An 11,967-nucleotide genomic window follows, 5' to 3' on the forward strand; every position below is an offset into this window, starting at 1 on the left:
TAGGGGAAAATGGCAGGGTTAAGTAGCTGCATTCTCAGGTAGCTTAATTCCTAGGTAGCTGCATTCCCAAGGCCTTTTTTCTTTCATAGCTCCCCTATAACTAGCAATGGTTTTCTAGATATGTCTATTTAATTGTATCTTGGCTGCTTAAAATATAAATACCCATCACATCCTAGAGTGCAGTGCCTGGTACAAAGCCTGTTACTTGATAGGTACTCACCGATATTTTTTGAATAAATAAATGAATCTAAATAGCTTAAGAGCATATTTAGAGCCAAAGAGCAACAGCAGGAGAGGACGAAACAAGCTCTGGACACATGTAGAGAGAATAGCACCATTCTAATTGTCCTCTAAGCATCCTTGCCAACTCTGATTCTTGTGTTATCTAAGACTGAACATCAGACATTCAACTTGTTAGAGGAGAGGAGAGAGATAATGGGAGGAGGAATTTTACTAGGATTCAATAAAAACTCCTTTTGGATACTGCTTCCTTTCTGAATGTTTTCACTGAGAGTCTGAGAAGGTGGCAGTTAGCTGGAGGAAAGATTCAAAGGGGCATATAGCTGCTCCATATTGCTCTGATTTTCCAACCACCAGGTGAATTTTCTTTGAGTCTTGCTTGAAGAGCTCACTTAGTTCCCCTTTGCTCTTCATTTGTGTTGGAGGTTACATATTATTACAGTTGGGTATTCGGGTTTTTGGAAGGCGGGGAGAGAGGGAGGCCTTCTTGGTAAGCTTGGCTCTGTAGCTTGGCACTCACACAATAAAATGACTTTATTCCCAAACCAGATGTTTGAGTTGTTTTAACAATATCTTATGATCCCTCTATTAAATAAAACAAAAATGCACTCTATCAGAATACTCTCTGGGATTAGAAGTTTGATCTCTACTATCTGGTTTTACCCACCAGAGGGTAGCACCTAGATGAATTTGGAATAAATGTCTGGAAAAACTCAAACTTGGTTTGAGATGATTCATTCTAGATTCTGTGTAAAAGTACTTGGGAACATCAGGATAAGTCCCTAAAGTTTGTAGGTAGATCCTTCTAGGTAGGTATCTATTTATTACCAGTGTTGGGAGATTGAGGAAATTCTCATAAGCTGGGATTGATTTGCATTCTCTTTGCACAATCAGATTGCCTGGAATATTAATGTGAGCTTTTTCGGGGTGTTTAAAGTTGGATTCAGTGACAGTTGGGGTCTTTTCAACTCAATTATTCTAAGATTTTTTGTAAGAATAACTTATTGGCTTGTCCAGACTTTCCAAATTTGCATTCAACTGCCCTGCTGTCATCAGTAATGAATATTGATTTAGGGGCATACCTCCTAGAGAGTCAAAGGATGACCTATTTGACCCTTTGGTAGGATCATGGGTTTCTCTGGGACCCAGGGACAATTCTGTTCAGTTTTTTATTTTTACATAGCATCCTGTGCCTTTCTCCCATAATAATAGTCCAGTTTTAATTAGACTATTCTGATTAATATCTAGGCCCCCAACAGTAGACTATAAACCTCTTATGAGCAGGAACCATGTACGTTTTATCACTCCAGCCCCAGAAGAATTCTTAATGCATAAAGGTCTTCCCTAAGTAAATATTTATTGAAAAATGAATAAATCAGTGTATGAAATGAATGAATAAATATAGCAATAAGCATATGGTAAGGGTCTTGGGAAGTTGGAAGTAAACTGAAAATATTTTTCCTAATTAATTAATTAGCTAAACAAATATTTCTTGAGCAACAGGTTCTAGGCACTAAGAAATGAAAGTTTCTGTCCTTAAGGAACTCACAAACTCATGGGAGAAACAGATAAGAAATTAGACAATTATAATTGAAGCCACCTGAGAAAGAAGAGCGAAGGGTTTTATAGAAATACAGAAACCAATATCTGTCTCAGTCTGGAAGAGCTCAAGGATGACTTCCCAGGAGTGATGCCCAGCCTTGAAGAGTAGGGAGAATAAAATCAGTTCAAGATATGTCTCTAGCAACAGATCTTTAGCACAAGAGATGAAGTGTGTTTATCCCTCCTATGCATAAATCTCCTATAGGGTCATAACCAAATGGGGAGACAATATAGTAAAGAAGATAAGTTCCTGGAGGCCAGCTGCCTGGGCAGAAATCCTGCTTCTACCCCACCCAAGAGCTGTATGACCTTGAGCAAATGACTTAAACTCTTTGTGTTCCAGTTCCCTTGTTTTAGAATGCTAATAATAGTATTAGCCTCATAGGATTGTCTGAGGAATAAATGAAATGAAACATGCAACACTCTTAGAATAGACCTTGACACATGGAAGGACTCGATAAATATTAATTGTTACTATCACTGTCATTGCTGTTGAGTACTTCCTAAATGTGGCACATATTAAAGGTATGGTATGGAGACAGTAGGAGAGAGAACAATGAGTTAGAGAAGGACCACACTGATTTTAAAAAAATAGTATCAACTGTGCCTAAATACTGACCTGTAATTTGGGCCCACATACCAGTCCTCCATAGGATAGTTCTGACATTGGCTGGCAAAAGAAATTGAAAATCCATGGGTCTCAACATATCACATTCAATTTTAATTGAATTCAACTTTCATTTGACCCATCTTCCCCAAATGCCTAGACCTTGATGGTCATTTTTTTCCCAGAAACCTTGCAACTTCCACAGTCGTAGTTCCTGGAACAGATTGGGAAATTCAAACAACATCACCATAGTTATAAATATGTGAAGGCCAATCCATCTTTCCAAATTAAATATTGATTGTTAAATCCATTTACTCAACCTTTATTGAGCACCTCCCATATGCAGGGGTCAAACATGACTATGACATGATCTTTGTCTGCAGAGCTCAGAGTCTTATGGGGTAGATAGAAGAGTACACAGAAAATCAGGATATAATAAATGTGGTGCTTGCCAGAGAAGTCTTCACAACAGGCTACTGAAGCATAGAGAATAGAGCAATATGTCCACCCAGGAGTCAGGAAAGTTAGCACAGAAGGTAAGGAAGAATATGCTGAACAAAGATAGGAAAGGCCAGGTCTCTTGGATTCACTTTGACATACCCATTAGACTTAGAAAAGTACCTTGTCCACAAAGACGCTCAATAAATAGCTATAAAATTACTGAATAGATGAATACAAAGGCTAGTTTTTCCTACAGTCCCATTCTTCTCTTCTCCCTCCTCCCAACTACATCTTCCCACACACTCATTCTCTTCAGGCCCAGAGGGAACCTCCGATTCATTACTCATCCCTTTCACTGCCTGGTCTTTTGCAAACTTCTCAAAAGCCTCCTCTATTATTGCTCAACAAACACAGGTGTCCTGGGTGAAGTATACAGCATTTAAATCATGAGGGAAGCCTGACACAAATGAGCATTTCTCACTCATTTTCCACTGGAGAATATGAAGTGCTGAATCAGGGGAGGATAGTGTGTGCTGTGTGGTCATTGTAATAACCGTGTCATGTACCACCTGGCCTCTTCCCCAGAGCCCCCTTGCAGAGAAGAGTGTCAGATCTGCTGAGTTTCACAACTACATACACAGGCACAAAACACACGCTCTTCCCAGTGCCAGGAGGGCTGAACCCAGCATGCCCTGTGTCCCCTCACCATCTCATCAGAAAGAAAGGAGAGTCTAAAGGAATCTATGAAAATGGGACCTCCAAACCACCCCACAGCTGCAACCAATGTAATGCTTCATTCAGGGCCAGACCCTGCATCCTATCCAATCCATCCTTCCAACCTGCATCAGTCCCATCCCCTCTCCATCTTTTCTGCACCCAGATTTTATTCTCAGCACTAGACAGCCAACAGTCTAAAACGTCTTCCAAACAAAATCGCATTTCCTTCTCTTTTCAGCCCCAAAGCGTGGTGTATCCAAACCATGTGGCAACTTCACTCCTCATAAATCAATTGCTTAATTGACAGAAGAGAGGATTTGTTAGAGGCTCACAAAACTCAAAATTTTATATGATCCATCTTCCCCAAATGCCCAGAAGGCCTTGATGGTCTATTGTTTTCCCAGGAACTTTGCAACTTCCACAGCCTGGAGAAGGGTCAAGTGCAGACTCCAATTCTTTCTCCATTTCTGTGGTCTGAGAAGACAATCTCATCTGGGATTTGTGGTGAAGTATAATCTGTGTGGCCTGTTTGCATGAAGATGAGATGGAATATTTGGATGAAGAGGGTTTTTTTTTTTTCCTTATCCATAGATTGCCCACAATGCTATGCAGAGAATTCTCCAAGTTTTGAAATAAAATAAAATAAAAAAAAACACACACACAAGAAAAACTTTCAAATGTTTGAAGAAGTATTTTAGAAAGTGCTGGGAAATAGTAAGTGGTGAGATTAGAGAGCAAAAGAAATGGAGAGAGGAAGAGAATGGAAGCAGAAGGAAAATGAGAAGGACAGGAACAATAATGAGCAAACACTTATATTCAGAAGCTTCTCCCTGGGCAAATCTGCCACTTAAATGCAATTCTAAGTTCAGAGAAAGGTAGTCAAAATCTGTGTGCAGATTTCTGTAGGGTCTTTTAGAATATCATGGAGTAAATGGGCATCTAAGACCTGAGAGGCTACACGTTCTAGGGAGAGGTCTGCTATTTTGTAATCAGAAAACGTGGATTGCTGGCTCAGTTCTGCTGATAAAGTGAGTGACCTTGGACACATCTTCACCTGTCTGATGTCAGTTGCACATTTTTCATCCCAGCCCAAGTACATCTGCATCCCCTGTGACCATTGTGGTCCTCGTCACCATATTTTCCTCCTTGTTGGGGGGCGGGGGGTTTGCAATAGAAAGGACCTGAAAGATCATCTGGCCCAGGGTCCCCAATCCTGGAAACACTTTAGAATCACTTGGGCAGCTTTAAAAAAATACCAAGGCCTGGCCCCACTCCAGTCCAGTTAAATGACTAAATGGCCATCTCTGGAGGGTAGCCCTGGGCACTGTATTTTTTAAAAGCCCTTTAGGTGATTCTAATGAGCCTTTATTGGCTGAGAATCACTGTTCTAGCTGAATCTCTAGGAAATCACTTCTTCGTATATTCAAGATATTCCTGAGTGCTCACAGAGTATCAGGAACTGTGCTGAGTATTCAGCAATGAACATGACAAATTTCTACGCCCTTTTACATTGGAAGGGGGAGAAGACAATACAGAAATAAGTAAACCACGTAGTCCCAGATAATGCTATGTACTGTGCAGAATATAAGACAAGATGATTTACAGAAAGTAACTGGAGAGAAACCTGAGTGGTCAAAGAAGGCTGTTCAAGGACATGAATTTTGAACTATGAACTGAATGACAAAAGAATCCTGCCAAAGCATCTAGGAAAAGTGCATTCCCAGGCAGAGGAGCAGCAAGTGCAAAGGCTCTGAGGGGTGGCCAAGAGACTAAAAAGCCAGCACTGCTGAAGCAGAGTTCTTCAGGAAAACAGGGATGGTGACACCTGCCCCCAGATTATCACAGTTATGTTGCCAAGAGAAGTGAGGTGCCAGGTAAAGCCCAATGTAATATACAGATCATGTATCATAAAAATATACACTTGAAACCTGCATGATCTTATTAATTAATGTCACGCCAATAAATTTAATAAGAAATATGAGGCGTGTGCTGTTTGTTATCACACCTTTCTATGTGACTCTGTGGCCCAGATACCAGATGACAGCTGCATAACATCCTGCTGACTTAGCTGTGGAATCCAATCACTGCACCATGATGCAATTGCAGGATCCAGGCCTGGACTTTTCTGAGAAGTCCTGGATAGGTTTTGCAGGGATGCAGCTATGTTCCAGAAATCTTCTGTGATAAAATGCTGAGACAGTTTTCTATTTATTAGACTCCACTCTCCTGACACAAGAGATTGAGTTCAAAGTAAAAGTTGAAAGTCCTTAAAATACACGGAAGGAAGATGAGTTACCATGCTGCTAAATTTTGGGTGTTGGGCTACCCAGAGGACCTCCTCCCAGGGCAGCCTGCCTGCTTGTCTTTTGCAACATTCCACACCTCTACCCAGAGAAGGGGATAAAGTCCATTTGCATGATCACTTCCTACTACCCCCAAGAAAGGTGCTTTGGTAAAAGGAGGTTCATTTTTTTTTCCAGCTAAAACTTGTTTCATTAATGTTTTTAATCATCTTTAATTACACAAGCAATACATGTTTGCGTTTTTCTTAATATAAAACTAAAATATTATGGAGAAGGCAAATGTCATAGAAAAGGTAGTGTTCCCTTTGACACTTCTCCAGATCTCCAGAAGTAACTATTATTAACAGACCATTTCTTTGCATTTATGTACCTGTACACGTGCCCGTGCTTCCAGCAGACATTGGCCATCCTGCCATAATATAAACATCAAAAATATCTTAAGAGAATGATAAATAGATAAGGACTTGGAGAGGGTCAAGTTCAGACTACATGAGACTACTGTCCTCAGAAGGCAGTCCTTTCTAAGGCGCAGACATTGCAGGAGAGACTTGAGTGAAGTGAGGGGTAGAGCCAGATAGACAAACTAAGAAGAAACTGGGAATGCTTAAAAACAGGGATACTCAAGTGGAATTGGAAGGAGATGGATTACTTCAACCACCTTGCTTTTTGTTTATTTGTTCATCTGTCAAGTATTTGTCTAGGTTTCACTGTGGAAAGCCCTGTGCTAAGACCTGGAAATACAGTGATAAATAAGGCAGACAGGGTTCTGCCCTCATAGAGCTTATATTCTATGGAAGAGAAATAAATGACAGGCATAAGAAATATTGTCTGTAAAGGCCAAAGGTCTGAAAGAGCTTGAGCATTTGAGAAACAGAAAGGCCACTGGAATTAGGGTCTAGTGGGTGTCTCTGGAAGGGTGACATAGGAGGTCAGACAGTTTGATAGGAGTAGAGTCTTGCAGGGCCTTATAAATCAGGACAAGGAGTTTACATACATTCAACACATAGTGAGAAGACATTAAAGGCTTTAGGCAGAAGATGGGGAAAAGGGATGACATGGTCCAGTTTATATTTTAAGTTATATTCTTAAATACGGAGAGGGATTGGAGAGAGGCAATACGGCAGCAGGGTGATGAGTTGTTGGAGTAGCCTGGATGATAGCGATGGCAGTGGACACAAAAGGAAGCTGGCATGTCAGAGATGGAGCCCCAAGCCTTGCTCATAGATTGGAGTAAGTAATGAAGGAAAGAAGAGACAGGTTGACTCTGACATGGGTGTCTGACAGAGGATTTGGGTAGATGTTTGTTCCATATCTGACATGGACAAGGCTGTGAGGACTCAATTGACTTGCAGACCATCACTTCTTCTGTTTCTCTGAATCACACCTACCCCCATTAATTAGTGCCTTTTGTGATAGCTGGCAAGCTACCCCCTAGCATCCCACAATTCCTCTAGATATTTTTAAAGGTAATATTATTCTTAACTAGAGGCCTGGTGCATGAATTCATGCATGGGTAGTGTCCGGCAGGCCCGTCTCAATTGGGGTTGATCAGGGGGGCCAGCCAGCTGGGGGGAGGGACTGCAGGAGGTTGGCCAGCAGGAGGTTGGCTGTGGGAGTGCACTGACCACCAGGGGGCAGCTCCTGCATTGAGCATCTGTCCCCTGGTGGTCAGTGTGCATCATAGGGACTGGTCAACTGGTCGCTCCAGTCATTCTGGTTGTTTGGTTGTAACAATTGCTTAGCTTTTTATATATATACTAGAGGCCCAGTGCATGAATTTCATGCATGGGTGGGGGGGGGAGGGTTGTCTCAGCCCAGCCTGCACCGTCTCCAATCCAGGACCCTTCAGGGGATGTCCGACTGCCGGTTTAGGCCCGATCCCTGGACATCCCTCTCACAATCCTGGACTGCTGGCTCCTAACTGCTCACCTGCTTGCCTGCCTGATTGCCCCTAACCACCTCTGCCTGCTGGCATGATTGCCCCTCACTGCCCCCCCCCCCTCTGACGGCCTGGTCGCCCCTAACTGCCCCCCCTGCCAGCCTGATCACCCCCAACTGCCCCCCCCCCCTGCCAGCCTGGTTGCTACCCAACTGCCCCCCCCCCTGCTGGTCTGGCCACCCCATGCAGCCTGCTGCTCAGTTGTTTGGTCGCCCCTCACTAACCCCCCTGCCGGCCTGGTTGCCCCACGCAGCCTGCTGCTTGGTTGTTTGGTTGCCCCTCACTAACACCCTGCTGTCCGGGTTGCCCCAAGCAGCCCGCTGCTCAGTCGTTTGGTTGCCCCTCACTAACCCCCCTGCTGCCTGGTCACCCCATGCAGCTTGCTGTTTGGTCATTTGGTCATCCCACACTAACCCCCTTGCTGGCCTGGTCGCCCCACGCAGCCTGCTGTTCAGTCGTTTGGTCGTCCCTCACTAACCTCCCTGCCAGCCTGGTTGCCCCATGCAGCCTGCTGTTTGGTCATTATTGTGAGGGTGTCCTGACCAATTTGCATATTACACTTTTATTAGTATAGATAGATTAATAAGTAGTACATTCACATGGTAAAAAAAAAAAAATGAAACAGGTCTTATAGAATACAGTATACATTGAGAAGCCTAGTTATTACCCCTGTCCCCATTTACTCTGTTATCCACTCATTTTACCATTTTAGATATTCACTTGTATTAACTTTTGCTGTGCAACAAGCTTAGTGGCTTAAAACAACAATTTAGCTTGTGATTCCTCTGTGAACTAAGTAGTTCTGGCGTGGGTGATCTTGGCAGAACATGCCATGCTTCTGGGGTCAGTCGGCCACTTGGCTGATGGAGTCTGGTTATCTAGGTTGGTGTGGTGGTTATATTGCATTCACTTAGCTTAACTGCAAGTACACTTTTGAGAATCTCCTTCCATTTATAATTCTGGATTAGTATAGACAATACCCCAACATTTGCATGATATCTGGTGGGTAGAAGTGAAGCAGGAGCCATTATATCTGGAATGTTGGTGCAGCGCCCCAGGCACCAATGCAGCCCAAGCACTTTGTTGTGGATCCACTGGCTCAGCCTTTGGCCAGGGGGCAGCAGTAAGGCCCTCACCTCCTGCAGCTCCAATGGATCTCCTCCTTCTGCTTCTCTGAGTCCTCAGGTACACATTCAGATCCACAGCAAAGGAATGAGATGCAATGAAAGATAGATACAGGTTCCAATTTGTTCGCAATCTCTCTTGCTCTGTGTTTACCTCCTGCCTTGTTGACCTTCAGACACTTCAGGATCAGCATCAGATGCAAGAGCAGCAGCCTTCCATAGACTTCTTTACCAGCTCTTTTGTGATCTCTGGCTAATGACTTTTAGTTGTGCAAGATCTAATCCCTATAATGCATCCTTTATCCCATATCCCTCTGCAGTTGATAAGCTGCCAGCTGGGTTATGGGGGTGGGAATTGGGTAGGCATCTGGGTCATGTGCCTGTCATCATCCATCAGGCTAGCCTGGGCTTCTTCACATGGCAGGCAGAGGCTTCCAAGAGCAGCATGACAAGGATATTGCCAAATTCTGCTTGCTTCACATTGGCCAAAGCAGATTACATGGCCAAGCTCAGAGACAGTGTGACAAGATACTAACCAAAGAGTGGATGGAGAGAAGTGTGAGCACGTGAGGCTATTACTGCAAACAATATGCCACACCATGTTGGTTTGTTTCCTCTGTCTCCCTCCAGCATTTCCTTATGGTAACATGAGCAAATAGGAACATATATATCACTTTCCCCCTTCCTCATGCAAAACACAGTACACTATATGTACTGCTCAGGACTTTGATTTTTTTCACCTAACAACAAATCTTAGGAGTATACAGTTTTCTAGTCTTTTATACAACTGCTTAGTATTTCTTTGTGTAAATGTACTATAGTGTTTTTGTTTGTTTGTTTGTTGTTAATCCTCACCTGAAGATATTTTTTCCATTGATTTTTAGAGAGTAGAGAGGAAGAGACAGAGAGAGAGAGAAACATCGATGTGAAAAAAACACATTGATTGGTTGCCTCCCACACAGGGATCGAGCCTACAATCAAGGTATGTGCCCTTGACCAGAATTGAACCTGGGACCCTTCAGTCTGCGGGCTGATGCTCTATCTACTGAACAAAACCAGCTAGGGCTGTGCTATAGTTTTCTTAATCAGTACCTCATTCGTGGACACTTGCTGGTTCAACAATTGGGTATCCAAGTTATCTCTTAATCCTGGACATTGGGACAGACATGTTTGCACTATCATTAGTGCAGTCATTCTCAAACTTCAATGGACAAAACATTCTGTGTTATGAAGTGCAGGTTGTTATGGTGATGGGATTGGAATAGGAAGGTGACTGTAAAAGATTGTATAATTTGGAAAGAAGCCCAGCCTATGTCCAAGTGGGCTCTGAGATACCAAAAGGTAGCTTGAATTCAACAAAGTATGCAAAGATTCAAGCAAGCCAGCCTAGGCTTTGCTATGTTTCCCCAGCTACCCCAAGGAAGACAACACAATTGGATGAGAGGAGTAGATCCCATCTTGGTAGCGGTAGCAGAGCCTGAGAACAGGAATTAATTAGAAAGCCCAATAAAAAGTGCAGAGTGAGAAATGAGATTCAGGAATGAGAGCGGGTCTCTGTTACTCCATGGAAGGCTTTGCATGGAGTCAGAAGGGCTTCCTCTGACTGCAGCCACATGGCCAGGGCCTCTCTGCTGTATTTAATCAATATACACTATATAATAGTTACTGCTGAGGTTCCTTTCTCATGAATTCTTACAAAACAACTTCCCTTTCCTCTGAAACACTTATCTCAGATCTTTTTGGCATGGTAAATCAATTGTTGTCTGAAAGCTTCATGAGGGAGGAGCATGTCTGAATCTGGCTCCTACTGGCTTCCGGGCCAACTAACTGGGGCTACAAAAATAAGGCAGAAATAGAGGTTCCATCTAGATATAAACATGTCACATAGAGTCTGGTTGGAGAGAAGAAACCATGTTTGAACTGTACAGAAACATAAAGTAGTCTGTTGAGAACTTTTCTAATCCTCTCACACATAAAACTGTAAGCAGAGAATTCAGTTCTCACAACAAACTTAAAAAATGCAGTCTATATAATTATAAATGCCACATGTATTTATAATTTTTTTCTTTTAAACAAGAAAACAAAGGGAATATGATTTGTCATTACACCTGTATTTGTAGGGCATAATCTTATATTGATACTATAAATAAACTTTGATCAGCACAAAGACAACATTTTTCTATTCTCTTTGCAGAAAATAATATGAAACCACTGTCATATGAGGAAACAATCAAAGAATATGCAATAAAAATCTTAATTAGAAAAAATATTATATCAGTATGCCAAGCAGCTAACGAAGATTTTATCTTGTGATATATGTGTATTAGTCAGCTTTAAAAAATCTGTAATTTGTTGTGATTCTTTTCCTGTAATCACAACTTTATATTCTTTTTCTTAATGATGGTCCCCCCAAACAAGAAACTATTTGCCTGGGACATGCTCCATAACTTTTCTATACACACTTAGGCAATAAGCAGTTGTATGATTACTTTAAGTTGAGAATGTATTCTCAGCACAGAAAGTTTAATGAGAGTCTAAGAACCCCCAATTGATTTAGGGTTACTTCTTTCCTTCTTAGTTTAGGTATATTTAAAAAATATATACTGGGTATATTTGGAAAATTGCAGTCATAAAGGGGAAGATTGTTTGATTTCTTATATTTGTCTAACTTGTGCTTTTCTTCCCCACCCCTCCCTCTCTATCTGGCCAGCAGTTTCTGGCCCCTCCAAGGTCAGAAAGGAGTGATAAAGGTTTTAATGGAACCACATTAGCTGGTTTCCTGTTCTCTGGGCCTGGCAGAATCTGTCTCTATGGGGGAATTTTAAAAGGCTCATAGGAGCCTCTCCACTGGGTTCTTCTCTCCACAGATCCCTTGATCAGGATCCACATCTGAGTGGATGCTGTTGACTCCTTCCTCACCAAGATATTTTACCTCCAGACTCTTGCTGCTGGATCACTCTGTACCTCAAGGATCAGAATCAATCTCTCTCTCTC

This window comes from Cnephaeus nilssonii (assembly GCF_951640355.1).
Source record: "Cnephaeus nilssonii genome assembly, chromosome: 6".
NCBI lineage: Eukaryota > Metazoa > Chordata > Mammalia > Chiroptera > Vespertilionidae > Cnephaeus > Cnephaeus nilssonii.